Source organism: Haematobia irritans, chromosome 2 (genome assembly GCF_050003625.1).
Source record: "Haematobia irritans isolate KBUSLIRL chromosome 2, ASM5000362v1, whole genome shotgun sequence".
NCBI classification, from domain to species: domain Eukaryota; kingdom Metazoa; phylum Arthropoda; class Insecta; order Diptera; family Muscidae; genus Haematobia; species Haematobia irritans.
In genome coordinates, this window is record NC_134398.1 from 98,993,606 (window position 1) to 99,014,553 (window position 20,948).

A 20,948-nucleotide genomic window follows, 5' to 3' on the forward strand; every position below is an offset into this window, starting at 1 on the left:
GAGTGAAAAATGTACTAATACTATTTCAATAAATGGAGTATAGAACTATGGAGCTCACTTATACATGCATATATTTCTATGAAGAATTGATCTACATTTTACCAATACTTTTACTTTCTTTGAGATGCAGGCCTTTCTTAATTCCTATTGGTGGTCATTTGACTCAATTCTGAGTTCATGCAGTTGGTCTACTTACAAAACAATGTATGCAATCCCAACTGGAAACTCTAAACCAATGAAAAGTGTCACATGCCACCAACATCTAATTGGAACTCCACTGAGTGCATTCAACTCAGTCACTACCAAGTGTGTGACTGACCTGCGTCAACAAAAACAAAATATGAATGCACCGAGAATGCAAGTGGATCAAAAATAGAGTACTGTATGTTAATGGGAATGCATGTGTAAGTGAAGAATAAGGGGGAAGAAGTGGAGAGTGTGTTTGGTCACACTACAATTGATAAGAAAAGGTTTTATTGTAATTCAAATAATATTTTTTCAAAGACTGACAAATAAAAGTTTTTCCAGAACAAACTGATATATCAAACTCCAATTTAATGCTAACTTGATTGAAACAAGTATTTCAACAGTTTTCTCCCGAGATTCATGGTCTAATGGGATTTGCCAAAAGGCGTCTTTAAGGTCTAAAGCTGTTATGTACTGTGCTTTTGGCAGACGACTCAATATCCCATCGATATGTGGCAAAGGATATGCGTCACCTACCGTCACAGAATTTAATTTACGGCTATCAAGACAAAGCCTGTTCTTCCCTGGCTTCCTATGCAATACTACTGGTGAGGACCAAGCACTATTTGACTCCTCAATCACCCCTAATTCCAACATCCGGTCCAGTTCAGCGTAAATCAATTTCTCCACTGCTGGAGAAACCGGAAAGTGGCGTTGTTTTATAGGTCTTGCCGACCCAGTATCAATGACATGCTGAATAACATTGGTTTTTCCCAAACCTTGTTTGGAAAAAGAAGGAAACAAATCGACCACATTATCGAAAAGTTTTTGCTGAACATCTGAGAGCCGGATTTTAGAACCAATTTCCGAAATAAAAGATATGCTATCGGACGCATAGTCCGAAATGGCCAAGTCCTTTGGAAGCAAATCATACAGGTTCCAAAAATCAATCCCCAAAAACAAATCCCTATCGAGGCCTGGTATGATAAATATGGTAATTTCCTTTTCAATCCCTTTAAAAATGATGGTAGTCTCTACAAAACACTCAACTTTCTGACTTGAACCATCCGCAGTCTGAACAGACGACTTCAATTTCTTATATGATTGACCCGATTCCAAATAAATTTTCGCGGCGTTTGATCCTATGCAACTTAACGAGGCCCCGGTATCAAGCAATCCTGAAAACTTCTTACCAAAGAGGATAACTTCAGCGTATGGTCTTACATCAGAAGGTCTGTCTAAAATCGAACAGGAAAATTTCTTTCGAAAACTCCGAACTTTACCCCAAAAGTTACGCATTCGACTGGCTGATCTAGTGGCTTTTCGTCCCCCATTAAAAATTCTATTTCTGGTCTCATTGTATTCCTTCAATCGGATATGAAAAGGTTTTACCGTTGTTAATTTCGAACCTGATATTCCTGAACCAAAATTCCCCACCTGTATGTCATTATCAAATCTATTGTCGTCTCTAATATTTCCGCTAGCTATGTCTGTTGTTCCTTTCAATATTCTCACTTCCCGTCCGATTCATGTGTTCTCGTTTGTATTGGTGCACTCCACTGTGCACCCACAGTCCTGTCAGAAAGACAATCTTGATACCTGTGTCCTGTTTGGTTGTAATTCCAGCAGATTAAACCAAGTGCAGAAACATCACCAGCGGTAGAATCTAACATATCAACCGAATCACTATCGTCTAAATCATCCAGTTCCGAAATCCTTTTAGACCCCATAATCGGTTTGGCGTGTGGCACGCTATGCCTACGACGAATGTCCTGCAAGAAAATTTCCCTTTGGATCTCAGGCAACAAATTACGGCGTAAAATCTCGACCAGCATATTTTCAGACAATGGTTCATTCAATCGATCTGTAAGTTCCACAATTGATTCATAAAAGCTGTCGAAACTTTCCCCCCGGTTTTGCTTCCTATCCCTAACTAATTCCCTAATGTCAATATCCGTTCTAGAGTCACCGTATTGCTGTCTCAAGGCCCGGCACAATTCGTACCATGAAACTGTCGAAACTGAACGGTGGTAGCGCCAAAACCAATCAGCCGCCTTTCCCTCAAATAAAAGAGCTTGCATTCCGACATAATAGTTCAAAATCTCCCTGGAGAGTCTGAAGAGTCAGAGCTTTGACTCTATAAATAAAATTTTCAATGGACAGACTACTCGAACTACCAGTAAATTTCAATTTCCAATTGGTCATAATATGTAAAAACTTATCTGGTCTTGTATTAAGATCAGATGAGGCGGTATTATGTCAGCCAGCAACACCAGAACCAGAAGGACCTGAACGGCCAGAATTACGGGCTGCTTGGCCACCCGACGTATTCAACGAAATTCCAAACATTTCTCGAAAGGTCCTTTCTTCCACCGCTGGCAAAGTTTGCATTCCACTCGGAGAAGTATTCTGAGCCTGAGTAGGTCTAGTAACAGGTGATTCTGATCCACCATTGATACTCATTCGTGAAAACCTCGATTCGATATTGGTCTGAACCAACCTAGCGATCTGGTCTGTCAAAGTTGTCAATAGTTGAGCCTGCTGAGCAGAAACAATAGTCGCTATCATCCCCTGCAAAGCCTCAGGACGTGTAGATATATCCGTTGGATTACCCGTAGGATTCGGAACAGAAGCTGTGTGTCCTTCTATATTAGAAGATGTGGTCGGCTGAGATGTTGGTACTTTTGCCTGAGATCTTGTAGTCATACCTGGCGCTCCTGATTCACTCAAAACACGAGCATTACAAACCGGACAAAAAGGCCGAGTCTTTATACATTGAGTCAAGCATTACTTGTGAAAATTATGTCCACAATTAGTCCTATGAAATTGAAATTTGGAAGTGATTGGATTGTCACAAGCCCCACACGTCAACTGCGTGTCTGTCACCCCCTCAGGTGGTGCATTTTCAGTACCAGCCTCCTTTGACATTCTAACCAAAGTTATTAACAAAAACCAATCTAATCAATCAATCTAAAAAAACACGAAATAAAAGTAAATATCTCAGCGCTCAAATTTCAAAAACTCCAAATGCGCAAATATATCCGCTAGGAAACCCAAAAAAAATAAAGGAAATCATTTAACATCAGGATAAAATATTTATCCCATAAAACAAGTGCAAAGAAATAAAATTGTTTGAAATCGAAATGTATATAACTGCAGGGCAAACCCAAAAACCGCAGAATGAAAACGGATTACGTTTTCAGAAAGTGGTAAAAACAAGTCCAACCACAACCTGACTTAGATGGAATATATATATATATATATATATATATATATATATATATATATATATATATATATATATATATATATATATATATATATATATATATATATATATATATATATATATATATATATATATATATATATATATATATATATATATATATATATATATATATATATATACGACAGCAAGCTGTAATTATTTTTTGGTAGTTCTTAAATAGGCAGTTCTATAAGTGAGCTCATACTAAAAGCATTAAAGAATAAGTCATGCAATAAAGGAAATATTCTTATTCATACGATCTGTGGTGTTACTTTTCTACAATTAGTAATCGGTTATACAAAAAAGTAAGTGGCGACCAACGTGGCTAAAAAGTTATAAAGTGATAATAAAAACATCCTGTTGAAAAAAAACAGCAGACAACAAGAAACAATAAAGCAAAAAAAGAGGCAACAACAACAAAGCAAACAACAAACAAAAAAGACAAAAACAAAAAAATAGAAAATTATAATAAAAAACATTCTGTTAAAAAAACAAAAAAACAACAAGAAGAAACAATAAACAAAAAACAACAACAAAGCAAACAACGAACAAAAAAGACAGAAACAAAAAATAAAAAATTATAATAAAAAACATTCTGTTGAAAAAACAAGCAACCAAACAAAAAATCGACAACAACAGCCAAGCAGACAGCAAGCAAAAAAGAGACCTGGATATTTGAAGCTGAAGAAAATATTCACCATCAATCAAGCCGGACGATGTTTCCTTTTAATTTACTATTATTGTGAGTAATTACAAAAGAAAAATCTAAATTGTTTTATAAATTGAAATAAGTAAATAAGAATAGTAAGCCAATTGTAAATTGTTAATACATTTCAACTTTTTAAATATTTCTAAAATCGTTAAGAATTGTTGCATTTAATATTAATAAAGAAAAATTTAATGTTCAAAGCCAGATAGTGTGGTAACAGTAGACTAGTAAAAGAAAAAAAGAAAAAGAAAATTGTTAAAACATTTCAACCTTCTAAATATTTCTAAAATCGTTAAGAATTGATGCATTTAATTAACTAAATATTAATAAAGAAAAATTTAATGTTCAAAGCCAGATAGTGTAGTAACAGTAGACTAGTAAACAAAAAGAAGAGAAAATTGTTAAAACATTTCAACCTTTTAAATATTTCTAAAATCGTTAAGAATTGATGCATTTAATTAATTAAATATTAGTAAAGAAAAATTTAATGTTCAAAGCCAGATAGTGTGGTAACAGTAGGGACTAAAAAAAAAGAAGAAAGAAAAGAACTTAGGCATTTTTTTTGCAAGAGGTGGTTCTCATGAGTAGAGAGAACGACGAACTCGAGGAAGTAGTACAAAGAATCCGTAGAATTTGCGTTTCTGAACAGGGTAACGTCGGGACAATGGCGTTGACAGCAGAACAGGTTAGGGCTAGAAATAAAATAAAAGGTCCCGCCGATATGGTGCTTTAGTCTTTCAATACGGTTCTTAATTTTAAGGCAATCATTGATCGCCTTGACTTCACATATTCGGATAAAAGACCAATTTATTTAATTGAACAGGAGCTTTCCATTCTCCGCCAAGGCAATAAAACTCTTTTGCAGTTCTACGAAGAGGTCGAAAGGAAACTTACGCTTTTGACAAATAAGACAATTATGACATATGACAGGTCAACCGCTGCATCCATAAATGAGAAGTATAGAATGGATGCACTGCGGGTTTTCATATCAGGTACTAAAAAAGGGTTGAGCGATGTCCTGTTTTCGGCTAGACCTACTGATTTACCCACAGCCTTGGCATTAGCCCAAGAGGTCGAGTCTAACCATGAACGATACGTATTTGCCACAAATTATGCGAGGTCTCTCGAAAATAGGGAAAAACAACCATATAGGGAAAGTGTCATGGGAAACCAAACACCCAAAAATCCTTATTTCACAAGGAGCCAGGACTTTGATAACAGGACTCCTCGGAATAGAGAACCTGTTCAACCAATAGACGTGGACGAGTCGATGCGTTCTAGACCGTCGGCAAGATTTCAAGCAGGAAGTAGGGCCCCCCTCAACTAGCCAACCACGATTTCCAACCACCGAATCAGTATGGTCAAACACCACAGGCTCGGTACCACAGTGGTCCAGCTCTGGGCCAGGCAATGAAACGGCAGCACAATGGTTCTGCTAGATTTACAGGACCCAAACTGCAGAGGATTAACCACATCTCGCAGGGAAATGATAATTATCAAGATGACTATCAGGATATGGCTGAATCTGTAGTCTCGCAAATCAATGACGAGAACGAATTTGACCAAATAAATTTTTTAGACAAAACTCCCTGCTACCGTTCATAGAACGAACGATCGCGGGGAGAACCATTAAGTTATTAATAGACACAGGGGCATCAAAAAACTGCATAAAACCACTTAAAGAAATTGAGAACATAGTCCCTGTGGATAACCCCTTTATAGTGAAATCAATTCACGGTTTCAATATAGTTAAGGATAAATGTCGTGTCAATTTATTCGACACAAATGCTACATTCTTTATACTACCATCGCTTTCTACTTTCGATGGTATAATTGGCCTTGATCTGCTAACGCAGACTAGCGCAAAGTTAGATTTCGAAAACAAGGAAATCCAAACAAAATTTGGATCAGAAAGTATACAATTTTTGAAGTGCGCGAAGGTAAACTTCACACAGGTAGAGGACATAATTGTCCCTGAAGCAATCACGAACAAATTTCGCCAAATGTTAAAACGTATTTTAGGGGCATTTGCCAACTCTAACGAGTCTTTACTCTTTAATACAAACGTAGTAGCCACGATCCGCACTAAGAGTGAGGAACCGATCTACTCAAAGCTATACCCATACCCAATGGGTGTAGCAGACTTCGTAAACAAGGAGATACAGGAATTATTAAAGAATGGCATAATCAGACCATCCAGATCCCCATATAACAATCCCATATGGGTGGTCGATAAAAAAGGCAAGGACGAGTATGGCAATACCAAGAAACGTCTCGCCATAGATTTCAGGAAGCTAAATCAGGAAACCGTTGATGACAAGTATCCTATTCCAGATGTTTCTACAATTCTGTCAAACCTGGGGAAGGCTAAATACTTCACCACCCTTGACTTGAAATCGGGGTTCCATCAAATATCTCTCGCGGAATGGGACAGGGAGAAAACAGCATTCTCCGTAGAAAACGGAAAATACGAGTTCTGCAGACTCCCTTTTGGTCTAAAAAATGCTCCCAGCATTTTCCAGAGAGCAATAGACGACGTCCTTAGGGATCAAATAGGAAAAACATGCTACGTTTACGTAGACGATGTTATTATTTTTTCAGAAAACGAAGAAGATCACGTGACCCATATTGAATGGGTTCTACAACGCCTATATGAGGCCAATATGAGGGTTTCCAGAGAAAAATCACACTTTTTTAAGGAAAGTGTTGAATATCTGGGATTCGTCGTATCTAAACAGGGAATAAGAACAAGCCCTGAGAAGGTTAACGCTATTCGCAATTACGAGCGTCCCACAACGTTATTCAACGTCAGATCCTTCTTAGGACTCGCCAGTTATTACAGATGCTTTATCAGAAATTTTGCTTCAATAGCGAAGCCATTCACAGACATCTTGAGAGGCGATAATGGCAAAGCAAGTGCCCATCAGTCCAAAAAAATTCGGGTAGACTTAAACGAATGTCAACTTCAAGCGTTTGAGAAATTAAAGGAATTGCTAGCCTCGGAGGATGTTCTACTGCTATACCCGGACTTTAAAAAACCATTCGATCTAACGACGGATGCTTCCTCGTTAGGGTTGGGGGCAGTTTTGTCGCAGGGAGGGAGACCGATCACTATGATCTCCAGAACCCTCAAAGATAGGGAACTAAACTTCGCGACAAATGAACGCGAATTGCTCGCCATAGTTTGGGCACTAGCCAAACTAAGGAACTATCTCTATGGTGTGAGAGAGTTAAATATTTACACGGACCACCAGCCACTTACGTTTGCGGTTTCGGACAGAAACCCTAACACGAAGATAAAACGCTGGAAAGCATTCATAGAGGAGCATAACGCAAAAATTTTTTACAAGCCAGGAAAGGAAAACTTTGTGGCTGATGCACTGTCACGCCAGAATATCCACGCCTTGGAGCAGGAGACCCATTCCGACGTCGCGACCGTTCATAGCGAGGACTCCTTTACATACACCATCGAGACGACGGACAAACCTAGAAATCAAATAGTTCTGGAAGAGGCGTCGTTTCCCAGGAAGAGGAACTTTATTTTATTTTCCGAAAAGACCCGACACGTCATCGAATTCTCGGACAGAAACATGCTAATAGAGGAAATAAACTTGCTGTGAATCCGAACGTGGTAAATGCAATACATTGCGACTTGCCAACGCTAGCTATCGTTCAAAATGAACTTCTTAAGTACTTTCCGGCTACCAAATTCTGGCACTGCAAGAAGTTAGTTTTGGACATTTTTGATAAAAACGAACAAATGGAAATAGTCGCTACTGAGCACAATCGTGCTCATCGAGCGGCCCAAGAAAACGTTAAGCAAATTCTTCTTGATTACTATTTCCCAAAGATGACCAAACTGGCAAATGAAACTGTGACTAACTGCAAAATTTGTTCAAGGGCCAAGTATGATAGGCATCCGTGTAAACAGGTTATGGGTGCAACCCCAATACCGTCATACCCCGGCGAAATGTTGCACATCGATATATTCTCCACGGACAAAACCTATTTTCTCACGTGCATCGACAAGTTCTCAAAATTTGCCGTTGTCCAGCCAATCCCTTCACGGACAATAGTTGATTTAAAAGCTTCAATTTTGCAGCTAATTAACATTTTTCCTAACACCAAAAATATTTATTGTGACAACGAACCGTCACTTAAATCCGAGACTATAACATCATTATTGTGGGACCAGTTTGGGATTACGATTGCCAACGCGCCTCCTCTTCATAGCACATCGAATGGCCAGGTCGAGCGGTTCCATAGCACTCTTCTGGAAATCGCAAGGTGCCTCAAATTTGAAAAGAAAATCGACAGCACAGTGCATATCATACTGCTATCAACGATTAAATACAATCAGACAATACACTCCGTAACAAACGAAAGACCAATTGACGTGATACATTCTGGAAATTCGAGTCCCAATCAAGAAATAAAAGCAAGAATAACAGATGCCCAACGTACCGTGTTAGAACGGAACAACACTTCGAGACAAAATAGGGTGTTCCGAGTTGGTGAGACTGTGCTGGTTAGGAATAATAAAAGGCTTGGGAATAAGCTTACCCCGCTATATTCAGAGGGAAAAATAGAAGCGGACTTAGGGACAACAGTGCTTATTAAGGGGAGGGTGGTCCATAAGGACAACCTGAGATAAAGAATTAAATTTTCATTTTTCACCACTACACTTTCATTGGCATATTGTTCAGATATTAGCTCTTACTGCAATGATCTCGTATTTACGTATTTACGATATGGCATGGGTGTCGTTAATCCACACTTCCACACGCATTTTATACGAACTTATGACAAATTCCGACTGATATTGAAAATTGTATCTCTTCATTTTGTAGAACTCTGACCGTGGCGGACTTTTGTTTCTTACTACCCCGAAATTAATAGACTATACCAACTCTGACTACATACCCATCATGGACGGTAGCGTCATCATTTGGCGAGATTATGGTTTCCTCTGTCATAAATCCAACTTGACAAGGTATTACGAGATTGTCGAGGAAACAAGGGGGCTTACGAACCATTTCCCTATGTCCCACATGAGGAAGTTAATGGAATCGGATGTAGAACACATACTGAACCTTTTAGACTCCCTGAATAACCACCGTAGACACACAAGAAGCATAAACATATTGGGTACAGCCCTTAAAGTTATTGCGGGAACACCCGATTTTGACGATTTCGAAGATATGAAATTCAAGGTACAGAACTTAATAAAGGAGGAAAATAGACAAATAACAATTAACACCAAGCCACAGGCCCAAATAAATAAATTAACGGACACTGTCAATAACATCATTAAAAGTGCGGGAGACAAACAGGTAAATACAGGATCCTTATACGAAAGTTTGTTAGCCAGAAACAGAATTATGATCCTGTAAATAGAGACCTTAGTGCTATCCATCACCCTTGCCAGGTTAGGTATTGTGAATCCTATACTTTTGGATACCCATGATTTGGCGAATATTGTAAACGCGAGTAACACAACTGTAACCGATGTAATAGAGGCAGCGAATGTAAGAGTTCTATTAGATAGCAATTTTTTATATTTTTTAATTAAGTACCCTAGACCTAGACTCGTATGTAAGAAAATACTGCTATTTCCGGTCCAGCATGATGGCAAAATTCTACACTTAGGCGAAAACACCGTTGCCGACTGCGAAATGGGAATGCTTGCAATAGGAAGCTGTAATGCCACACTTACAACAACGTTTTGCAGAGAACGAACACACCCGTCCTATGCCCAGAAAATCCATTCCGGGGGTCTAGCCCACTGTTCCACCCGACCAAGCCATCTTGAGCCGGTTGTATTGATAGATGACGGAATTATCATCATAAATGACAACACTGTTACAGTAAGAACACCAGAAAATACTGCAACAGTCTCGGGAACATTTCTGGCCACCTTCGAGAGCGAAATCCAAATCAACGACACAACTTATAGAAATCCAAAGGGGAAAATAATGAAAACCCCTAGCTCCGCAACGATCACCAATGTAAAAATTATTGGGCATGAGGAAGTGTTAAGCCTCCCATATCTGAAAAATCTGAGTATCGAAAATTTACAGCACTTTGGCGACATTAAAAGCACACTCATCATTGGTCCAACTACGTTTACCATTGGGTTGGTAGCGGCTCTGGCTACTTACTTCCTCTACTCGAAATTAAGGCGAAAGCGTAAGCAGACGAAACGAAACAGTGCTATTCAAGCCACCATTGAAAGTTTTAGAAGAACCGAGGACGGCTCTCACTTAAGCGAGGGAGGAGTTAACACGTTGCAACAACGGAGCTCCCACGATTAAGTGCTGACTCAATGTCTAGCCAATGAACCCCAAGCTGGCTATTGGATATCACACACGAGTAACAACGTCAGGTATTCTGCCTGGCGTGTGCATTGGCCAGCGACGACAGCAAGCTGTAATTATTTTTTGGTAGTTCTTAAATAGGCAGTTCTATAAGTGAGCTCATACTAAAAGCATTAAAGAATAAGTCATGCAATAAAGGAAATATTTTTATTCATACGATCTGTGGAGTTACTTTTCTATAATTAGTAATCGGTTATATAAAAAAGTAAGTTATATATATATATATATATATATATATATATATATATATATATATATATATATATATATATATATATATATATATATATATATATATATATATATATATATATATATATATATATATATATATATATATATATATATATATATATATATATATATATATATATATATATATATATATATATATATATATATATATATATATATATATATATATATATATATATATATATATATATGTATATATATAACTTACTTTTTTATATAACCGATTACTAATTATATAGAAAAGTAACTCCACAGATCGTATGAATAAAAATATTTCCTTTATTGCATGACTTATTCTTATTTATTTTATTTATTTATTTAACTTTATTAACAAATAATATGAAATTATTAGTTAATTAATGTTAGCTATAGCTACATAGGCCTTAAGCTTAACATATAGTTAGGTACATAGTTGGTAAGTTAGATTTTAGTTTTGGTTATGTCTTAGATGTATCTATACAGGTTTGATTCTTTTAAAAATTTTAATAAAATGGATACGTTATGTGTAGTAGGATTGGATATAAATGAAATAGGGTTTTCCCCTTTAAATGCATTATGTTGTATGGTTCGCGTGTCATTGCATTCACGCATAATATGATCAAGAGTTCTATTAGGCACATTACAATTACAACTTGGGAGGTTTGGGGTATTGATGAGGTGACCGTGTGAAAGTAAAGTATGGCCTAATCTTAATCTAAAAATCTTTATTAGGTCTAATCTTGAAAGTTTTGATAGGTCAGAGTTTAGATAATCCTTGATTGAAATTCTGCTAGGATTTATTGATCTATACCAAGGACTCGGATGTAAAAAGGGGATATCATTGGCTTTTAAATGCTCTTGAACGAACCTGTATGAATCTCTTAAATTAAAATTCTCTGTTCCTATCAAAGGAGATTTTAAGCCCTGCTTTGCTACATTATCTGCGAATTCATTACCTGTTATATTGCAGTGACCAGGGGTCCAAATAAGTACAATTTTAGGATGTTTATCTATCAATTTACTTCTTATGTAATCTGTGTAGAAGTCGTTCGCAGTAATATTCCTGATCCTTTTAAGGGCGGACAGTGAATCAGAACAAATTGCAAATTTCCCTCTCTTGGTGGAGACTATCTTAATTGCTTCGAATATTGCTATTAATTCAGCGGTAAATGTTGAAGTGTGGTTAGGAAGAATTGATGTTTTCCAAATACTTTGGTTCCCTACTACGCTGTATGACACACAATCCTGTGATTTCGAAGCATCTGTGTAAAGAAATTCGTGGCTAGGCATATCCTCTTGGCTTTTCTTATGTAAAGTTTCAAATAAAATTGGATTATGTTGAAGTTTGTTATATCTACTAAGGGTCAAATCTACGCATCCTGACATTAGAAACCATGGAGGGAAGCGTTTCAGACGGTTAGTTTTGGGTAGTACTGAAAATAGACCTAGTTTTTTACATTCTTCAGTAACCCTATAAATCACTGATGGTATTCTAGGTACTTTTTCCCTATTAAGGCATTTCCGAAGAACTATTCTTAAAGGATCATTGGGTTCATATAAGTAGATTCTGGCTTGCTTATATAACGATAATCTAAATTGTGCAGTCAAAGGCAATATATTGGACTCAATATATAGATTACTAGTAGGAGTTGTTCTAAACGCTCCGAAGCAGAGTCTAAGAGCAGAATTAATTACTGTGTTGATTTTATTAAGATAAGACTTAGGGGAGGAACCGTAGAAGGGAAGCGTAAACCGTATACGAGATAGAATCAATGCATTCACAATGGGTATGAGTGTGTCTGTACTGCAATTGTAGGACTTGCAAGCTAAACACTTTATAATGTTCAAATGTTTTTGAAGGGAGCCAATGAGTTTGTCAATATGAGTACTCCAAGAGTATCTCTTATTTATGTGCAAGCCAAGAATCCGTAAGGAATTTGCTTCATTTAGTATGTAATCGGAAGATTCTAGTAGGCATACGCAAGATTGTTTGCGGCAGATGTGAATAAATTTACATTTTGTAGAGGATAAGGAAGCTCCCGAAGTAACACTCCACCGTTGGATATTATTGAACGTTTCGTTTAGGTTAATCCGCGGATTTTTCTGTTTATTGGAAGAAACAATAATGTTAAAGTCGTCAGCAAAAGCGGTAAAATCAATTGATTTGTTCATGCGGAAGATTTTGCAAAGTTTATCATATGCAATAAGGAATAAAATAACTGATATCGGAGATCCCTGTGGTATTCCGTTATAAATTGAGTGAACATGGGAGTAGAACTTACGGATCCTTACGGTAAATCTTCTGTTCGACATAAAGCTGATGATATAGTTAATTATCTTAGGCCCAATTTTCCAATCTACCAGCTGTTGAATTATTGCATGTATGCCTATCTTATCGAAAGCTTTCTCGAAATCCAAGGATATTATAGTAGTATGCTTCCTCTGTGAAAGATTTTGGGAGACAATACTGTCAATGTATAGCAAGTTATCGATTGTAGATTTCCCCTTCTTGAATCCAAATTGTCTGTTATCGATTAAATTCTGGGTGGAAACAAACCACCAGAGGCGATTGGCAATCATTTTGTCCAGGGTTTTAGCAATAGTAGAATTTAAAGAAATTGGTCTATATGAATTTAGGGAAGTCTTATTTGAATTGGATTTTAATATTAGAACGACAATACTGGTCTTGTATTGTTGTGGAATATAAGTTTCGAAAATATTGTTAAAAAATTTAAGCATTCGATCCTTCATAGAATGGGGTAAGTTCTTCAGCATGGGGTATGAGATCCTGTCTAGACCAGGAGTTTTACCTTTAGCTTTTTTCAAAACTGAACAAAGTTCATTTTCGTTAAAATTATCCTCCATTATCATTGCTTGAGGGCTAGGAGTGTAGGTAACCTTGTATTGTAACATATTCTGTTTCGATTGCTGAAAAGCCTGGGAGAATTTGGAATCTGTGGAGTTCTCGGACCAAAATCGCGCAAATTCGTTTGCGATATCAACGGCTTCCGTAAGATTGTTCAGAGGATCAGTATGGGAAGCAATGCAGTGTATGGAATGGCTGGTTTTATAACCAGTAAATTTTCGAATATTGTCCCAGATCGTTTGGGGATTAGTGGTCGGTGTTATTCTTGATGTAAAGTTATAAATTGATTGGCGTTTTGAATTTTTTATTGCTCTTTTTAGTTTTGAATTAGCTTTCTTATAATTCAATAAATTATCTGTAGACATGTTTCTCCTAAAGCAATACCAAAGTCTGTTTTTCTCTTTTTTGAGAGATTCAAGTTCCTTGTTCCACCAAGGTACTTTATGGTGATCTCGAATGTGAACTTGGGGAATTGAATTATTAGCTGCCTCAACTATGATTTTCTTTATATTTGCCGCCTCCTTGTTAATATTGGAGCTGTGGATATGCTTTCGTTCATATTTAGCACATAGTTCCTTAAAATTGGGCCAGTTAGCTTTCATAGTTAGAAAATGGGGTTTGGCTCTCTTTGAATTTGGAATAGTATGATTTGAGTCTTGGCAAAACAAATTCATGACGATGGGGAAGTGGTCACTACCGTAGAGGGTATCTTCCACTCTCCAGACTATATGAGGTAAAAGGAGCGGTGTACAAAGTGAAAGATCGACTGCAGATAATGTGGAATGAGAGTTTAAGAGGGTTGGAGAGCGGTCATTCAAGAGTATGAAGTTGGATTTGTTAACAAATTTTGCAATGATATCTCCTTTTTTGTTGCTCTTTAACGAGCCCCATGACGTATGCCAACTATTAAAATCACCGGTGACTAATGTATGGGAATAGGAAGTGTTCAAAACATTCGATAAGTTATTTTCCGAGAACATGTATTGGGGGGGTAAATAGGTAGATATTACCCTAAATTTAACTTTTGAATTGATTTCAACACAAATAGCATCAAAATCATTGGCTAAATGTATTTGGGAATGCTGTAGAGAGTTATGAATTAATAATGCAACTCCCCCATACCGTGTCAAAGACGAGTTTAACGCGTATAGAGAGAAGTTAATTGGTATTGGAAACACTGAGTTATCGTGTATGTGGGTTTCTTGGAGAGATATAATCTTAGGGTTGTATTTTTTAATTAGTATTTGTAGTTCATTGTAGTTGTTGTTGTATCCATTAATATTCCATTGAATGATATTTAAAGACATATTAGAGTAAATGGTTAGTATGGGTTAGCTTAAATTCTTGTATATAAATACTGTGTTTAACTGTTCTACTTTTTAATTTTCTTATTAGTAATAGCTTTGTAGTTTCTTTCTATAGTTTTCCTTATTCTCTTAGAAGTGTTCCTGGGTAATATTTTTGGGCCATTTTTTGTAGGAGCCTGGGCTGATGCTTCTGTTTCGGACATATCATGCTCACTTATAATATCAGAGTATTCTGTTAGAGAGCGAGAAGAATGAGGTTGTTGCGATGTTGTTGGGTGGTGAGATATGATTGAGCTAGAAGGTTGACATGGATTGTTATTGTTATGAGATTGGCTGTTTTTTGTAGTTGTAGATGAGGTGTTTTGTGATTTTGCTACATTGGCATAAGATGTTGAAGGGTGACGATCATTATACTTTTTAATTGCAATTTTTCTACTGACTTTTTCGAGCGTAATGATGGTTTGAATTTCTTTTTCTTTTAAAAATATTGGACATATTTTGCTTGAAGGAGGGTGGTTGGTACTCTCATTATTGTTCTCAATACAATTTATGCATGAAGCCGATGCATCGCAGCTTGCGTTTCCTTCTGTGTGAGATGTCTTAGAACAAGTTGTGCAGAGTTGTACGTTGTTACAGTTGTTGAAGTGATGACCAAAGCGAAGACATTTTTTGCATTTAAGTGGGAGGGGAATGTATGGGTTGACAAAAGTGTTTTCATATCCAACTTTAATTTCTTCTGGTATAGAACTTGTGTTGAACGTTAATACAATTAATCCTGTTTCCCTTAAGTTTTCGCCTTCTTTCTTTTTTATTTTGTCAACTTTACATACTTGTTTTGGTTTTAGCTCGTTGAGAATCTCGTCTTCGGGAGTTCCGAAGAGGTCGCGAGCATATATAACACCACGAGAGTAATTTAGAGTTGTATGCTCAGTGACTTCCACGTCAATATCGTGGCTGAGTGAGCATAATTGAATAAGCTTGGTAGCTTGCGTATAATTCTTTGTTTTTATTAGAATTGTACCGTTTAACAATTTCTTGCACATTTCAACCTCTCCCCCGCAGGTTCCGTCTATTACCCTCTTTATTAAGAAGGGGGATACATTTGAGAGAGTAGATTCACTATTTACTCTTTTCATCATTAAGTATTTGGCGCCTGGGGAAATGATTGACATTCTTTTATTTTTGTCATATTTTATTGGCTGATTATTTTCGTCTGGAGGGTCTTTCATTTTTCGTTTTTGATATTTCAATTTGATAATAGGAAAACAATAATATTTAACAGATTTTTATTTGTCTAAAGGAAACTTTTATAATTTGGATTTTTTAATGCTTATGGTAATATGCACAACAAAACTTCTTTAAGTCTCAACGATTTTAAACGTGTTTACTCTTTGGGAGAAAACCTCAGACTGACTTATTCTTTAATGCTTTTAGTATGAGCTCACTTATAGAACTGCCTATTTAAGAACTACCAAAAAATAATTACAGCTTGCTGTCGTCGCTGGCCAATGCACACGCCAGGCAGAATACCTGACGTTGTTACTCGTGTGTGATATCCAATAGCCAGCTTGGGGTTCATTGGCTAGACATTGAGTCAGCACTTAATCGTGGGAGCTCCGTTGTTGCAACGTGTTAACTCCTCCCTCGCTTAAGTGAGAGCCGTCCTCGGTTCTTCTAAAACTTTCAATGGTGGCTTGAATAGCACTGTTTCGTTTCGTCTGCTTACGCTTTCGCCTTAATTTCGAGTAGAGGAAGTAAGTAGCCAGAGCCGCTACCAACCCAATGGTAAACGTAGTTGGACCAATGATGAGTGTGCTTTTAATGTCGCCAATGTGCTGTAAATTTTCGATACTCAGATTTTTCAGATATGGGAGGCTTAACACTTCCTCATGCCCAATAATTTTTACATTGGTGATCGTTGCGGAGCTAGGGGTTTTCATTATTTTCCCCTTTGGATTTCTATAAGTTGTGTCGTTGATTTGGATTTCGCTCTCGAAGGTGGCCAGAAATGTTCCCGAGACTGTTGCAGTATTTTCTGGTGTTCTTACTGTAACAGTGTTGTCATTTATGATGATAATTCCGTCATCTATCAATACAACCGGCTCAAGATGGCTTGGTCGGGTGGAACAGTGGGCTAGACCCCCGAAATGGATTTTCTTGGCATAGGACGGGTGTGTTCGTTCTCTGCAAAACGTTGTTGTAAGTGTGGCATTACAGCTTCCTATTGCAAGCATTCCCATTTCGCAGTCGGCAACGGTGTTTTCGCCTAAGTGTAGAATTTTGCCATCATGCTGGACCGGAAATAGCAGTATTTTCTTACATACGAGTCTAGGTCTAGGGTACTTAATTAAAAAATATAAAAAATTGCTATCTAATAGAACTCTTACATTCGCTGCCTCTATTACATCGGTTACAGTTGTGTTACTCGCGTTTACAATATTCGCCAAATCATGGGTATCCAAAAGTATAGGATTTACAATACCTAACCTGGCAAGGGTGATGGATAGCACTAAGGTCTCTATTTACAGGATCATAATTCTGTTTCTGGCTAACAAACTTTCGTATAAGGATCCTGTATTTACCTGTTTGTCTCCCGCACTTTTAATGATGTTATTGACAGTGTCCGTTAATTTATTTATTTGGGCCTGTGGCTTGGTGTTAATTGTTATTTGTCTATTTTCCTCCTTTATTAAGTTCTGTACCTTGAATTTCATATCTTCGAAATCGTCAAAATCGGGTGTTCCCGCAATAACTTTAAGGGCTGTACCCAATATGTTTATGCTTCTTGTGTGTCTACGGTGGTTATTCAGGGAGTCTAAAAGGTTCAGTATGTGTTCTACATCCGATTCCATTAACTTCCTCATGTGGGACATAGGGAAATGGTTCGTAAGCCCCCTTGTTTCCTCGACAATCTCGTAATACCTTGTCAAGTTGGATTTATGACAGAGGAAACCATAATCTCGCCAAATGATGACGCTACCGTCCATGATGGGTATGTAGTCAGAGTTGGTATAGTCTATTAATTTCGGGGTAGTAAGAAACAAAAGTCCGCCACGGTCAGAGTTCTACAAAATGAAGAGATACAATTTTCAATATCAGTCGGAATTTGTCATAAGTTCGTATAAAATGCGTGTGGAAGTGTGGATTAACGACACCCATGCCATATCGTAAATACGTAAATACGAGATCATTGCAGTAAGAGCTAATATCTGAACAATATGCCAATGAAAGTGTAGTGGTGAAAAATGAAAATTTAATTCTTTATCTCAGGTTGTCCTTATGGACCACCCTCCCCTTAATAAGCACTGTTGTCCCTAAGTCCGCTTCTATTTTTCCCTCTGAATATAGCGGGGTAAGCTTATTCCCAAGCCTTTTATTATTCCTAACCAGCACAGTCTCACCAACTCGGAACACCCTATTTTGTCTCGAAGTGTTGTTCCGTTCTAACACGGTACGTTGGGCATCTGTTATTCTTGCTTTTATTTCTTGATTGGGACTCGAATTTCCAGAATGTATCACGTCAATTGGTCTTTCGTTTGTTACGGAGTGTATTGTCTGATTGTATTTAATCGTTGATAGCAGTATGATATGCACTGTGCTGTCGATTTTCTTTTCAAATTTGAGGCATCTTGCGATTTCCAGAAGAGTGCTATGGAACCGCTCGACCTGGCCATTCGATGTGCTATGAAGAGGAGGCGCGTTGGCAATCGTAATCCCAAACTGGTCCCACAATAATGATGTTATAGTCTCGGATTTAAGTGACGGTTCGTTGTCACAATAAATATTTTTGGTGTTAGGAAAAATGTTAATTAGCTGCAAAATTGAAGCTTTTAAATCAACTATTGTCCGTGAAGGGATTGGCTGGACAACGGCAAATTTTGAGAACTTGTCGATGCACGTGAGAAAATAGGTTTTGTCCGTGGAGAATATATCGATGTGCAACATTTCGCCGGGGTATGACGGTATTGGGGTTGCACCCATAACCTGTTTACACGGATGCCTATCATACTTGGCCCTTGAACAAATTTTGCAGTTAGTCACAGTTTCATTTGCCAGTTTGGTCATCTTTGGGAAATAGTAATCAAGAAGAATTTGCTTAACGTTTTCTTGGGCCGCTCGATGAGCACGATTGTGCTCAGTAGCGACTATTTCCATTTGTTCGTTTTTATCAAAAATGTCCAAAACTAACTTCTTGCAGTGCCAGAATTTGGTAGCCGGAAAGTACTTAAGAAGTTCATTTTGAACGATAGCTAGCGTTGGCAAGTCGCAATGTATTGCATTTACCACGTTCGGATTCACAGCAAGCTTTATTTCCTCTATTAGCATGTTTCTGTCCGAGAATTCGATGACGTGTCGGGTCTTTTCGGAAAATAAAATAAAGTTCCTCTTCCTGGGAAACGACGCCTCTTCCAGAACTATTTGATTTCTAGGTTTGTCCGTCGTCTCGATGGTGTATGTAAAGGAGTCCTCGCTATGAACGGTCGCGACGTCGGAATGGGTCTCCTGCTCCAAGGCGTGGATATTCTGGCGTGACAGTGCATCAGCCACAAAGTTTTCCTTTCCTGGCTTGTAAAAAATTTTTGCGTTATGCTCCTCTATGAATGCTTTCCAGCGTTTTATCTTCGTGTTAGGGTTTCTGTCCGAAACCGCAAACGTAAGTGGCTGGTGGTCCGTGTAAATATTTAACTCTCTCACACCATAGAGATAGTTCCTTAGTTTGGCTAGTGCCCAAACTATGGCGAGCAATTCGCGTTCATTTGTCGCGAAGTTTAGTTCCCTATCTTTGAGGGTTCTGGAGATCATAGTGATCGGTCTCCCTCCCTGCGACAAAACTGCCCCCAACCCTAACGAGGAAGCATCCGTCGTTAGATCGAATGGTTTTTTAAAGTCCGGGTATAGCAGTAGAACATCCTCCGAGGCTAGCAATTCCTTTAATTTCTCAAACGCTTGAAGTTGACATTCGTTTAAGTCTACCCGAATTTTTTTGGACTGATGGGCACTTGCTTTGCCATTATCGCCTCTCAAGATGTCTGTGAATGGCTTCGCTATTGAAGCAAAATTTCTGATAAAGCATCTGTAATAACTGGCGAGTCCTAAGAAGGATCTGACATTGAATAACGTTGTGGGACGCTCGTAATTGCGAATAGCGTTAACCTTCTCAGGGCTTGTTCTTATTCCCTGTTTAGATAAGACGAATCCCAGATATTCAACACTTTCCTTAAAAAAGTGTGATTTTTCTCTGGAAACCCTCATATTGGCCTCATATAGGCGTTGTAGAACCCATTCAATATGGGTCACGTGATCTTCTTCGTTTTCTGAAAAAATAATAACATCGTCTACGTAAACGTAGCATGTTTTTCCTATTTGATCCCTAAGGACGTCGTCTATTGCTCTCTGGAAAATGCTGGGAGCATTTTTTAGACCAAAAGGGAGTCTGCAGAACTCGTATTTTCCGTTTTCTACGGAGAATGCTGTTTTCTCCCTGTCCCATTCCGCGAGAGATATTTGATGGAACCCCGATTTCAAGTCAAGGGTGGTGAAGTATTTAGCCTTCCCCAGGTTTGACAGAATTGTAGAAACATCTGGAATAGGATACTTGTCATCAACGGTTTCCTGATTTAGCTTCCTGAAATCTATGGCGAGACGTTTCTTGGTATTGCCATACTCGTCCTTGCCTTTTTTATCGACCACCCATATGGGATTGTTATATGGGGATCTGGATGGTCTGATTATGCCATTCTTTAATAATTCCTGTATCTCCTTGTTTACGAAGTCTGCTACACCCATTGGGTATGGGTATAGCTTTGAGTAGATCGGTTCCTCACTCTTAGTGCGGATCGTGGCTACTACGTTTGTATTAAAGAGTAAAGACTCGTTAGAGTTGGCAAATACCCCTAAAATACGTTTTAACATTTGGCGAAATTTGTTCGTGATTGCTTCAGGGACAATTATGTCCTCTACCTGTGTGAAGTTTACCTTCGCGCACTTCAAAAATTGT

At 37.8% G+C, this 20,948-nt stretch overlaps 1 long non-coding RNA gene across 2 annotated transcripts in view; it reads left to right on the forward strand.

Annotated features, from left to right (window-relative positions):
• Positions 1–10,640: 10,640 nt before the first annotated feature.
• Positions 10,641–20,948, forward strand: part of LOC142223461 (uncharacterized) — a 12,857-nt gene continuing 2,549 nt past the window's right edge. Inside the window, exon 1 of one of the 2 annotated variants that reach the window (XR_012718743.1) lies at positions 10,641–10,748. This is a non-coding gene — a long non-coding RNA (uncharacterized LOC142223461). The remainder of the gene's footprint in view (positions 10,749–20,948) is intronic. The other variant, XR_012718742.1, reaches the window with a different exon arrangement.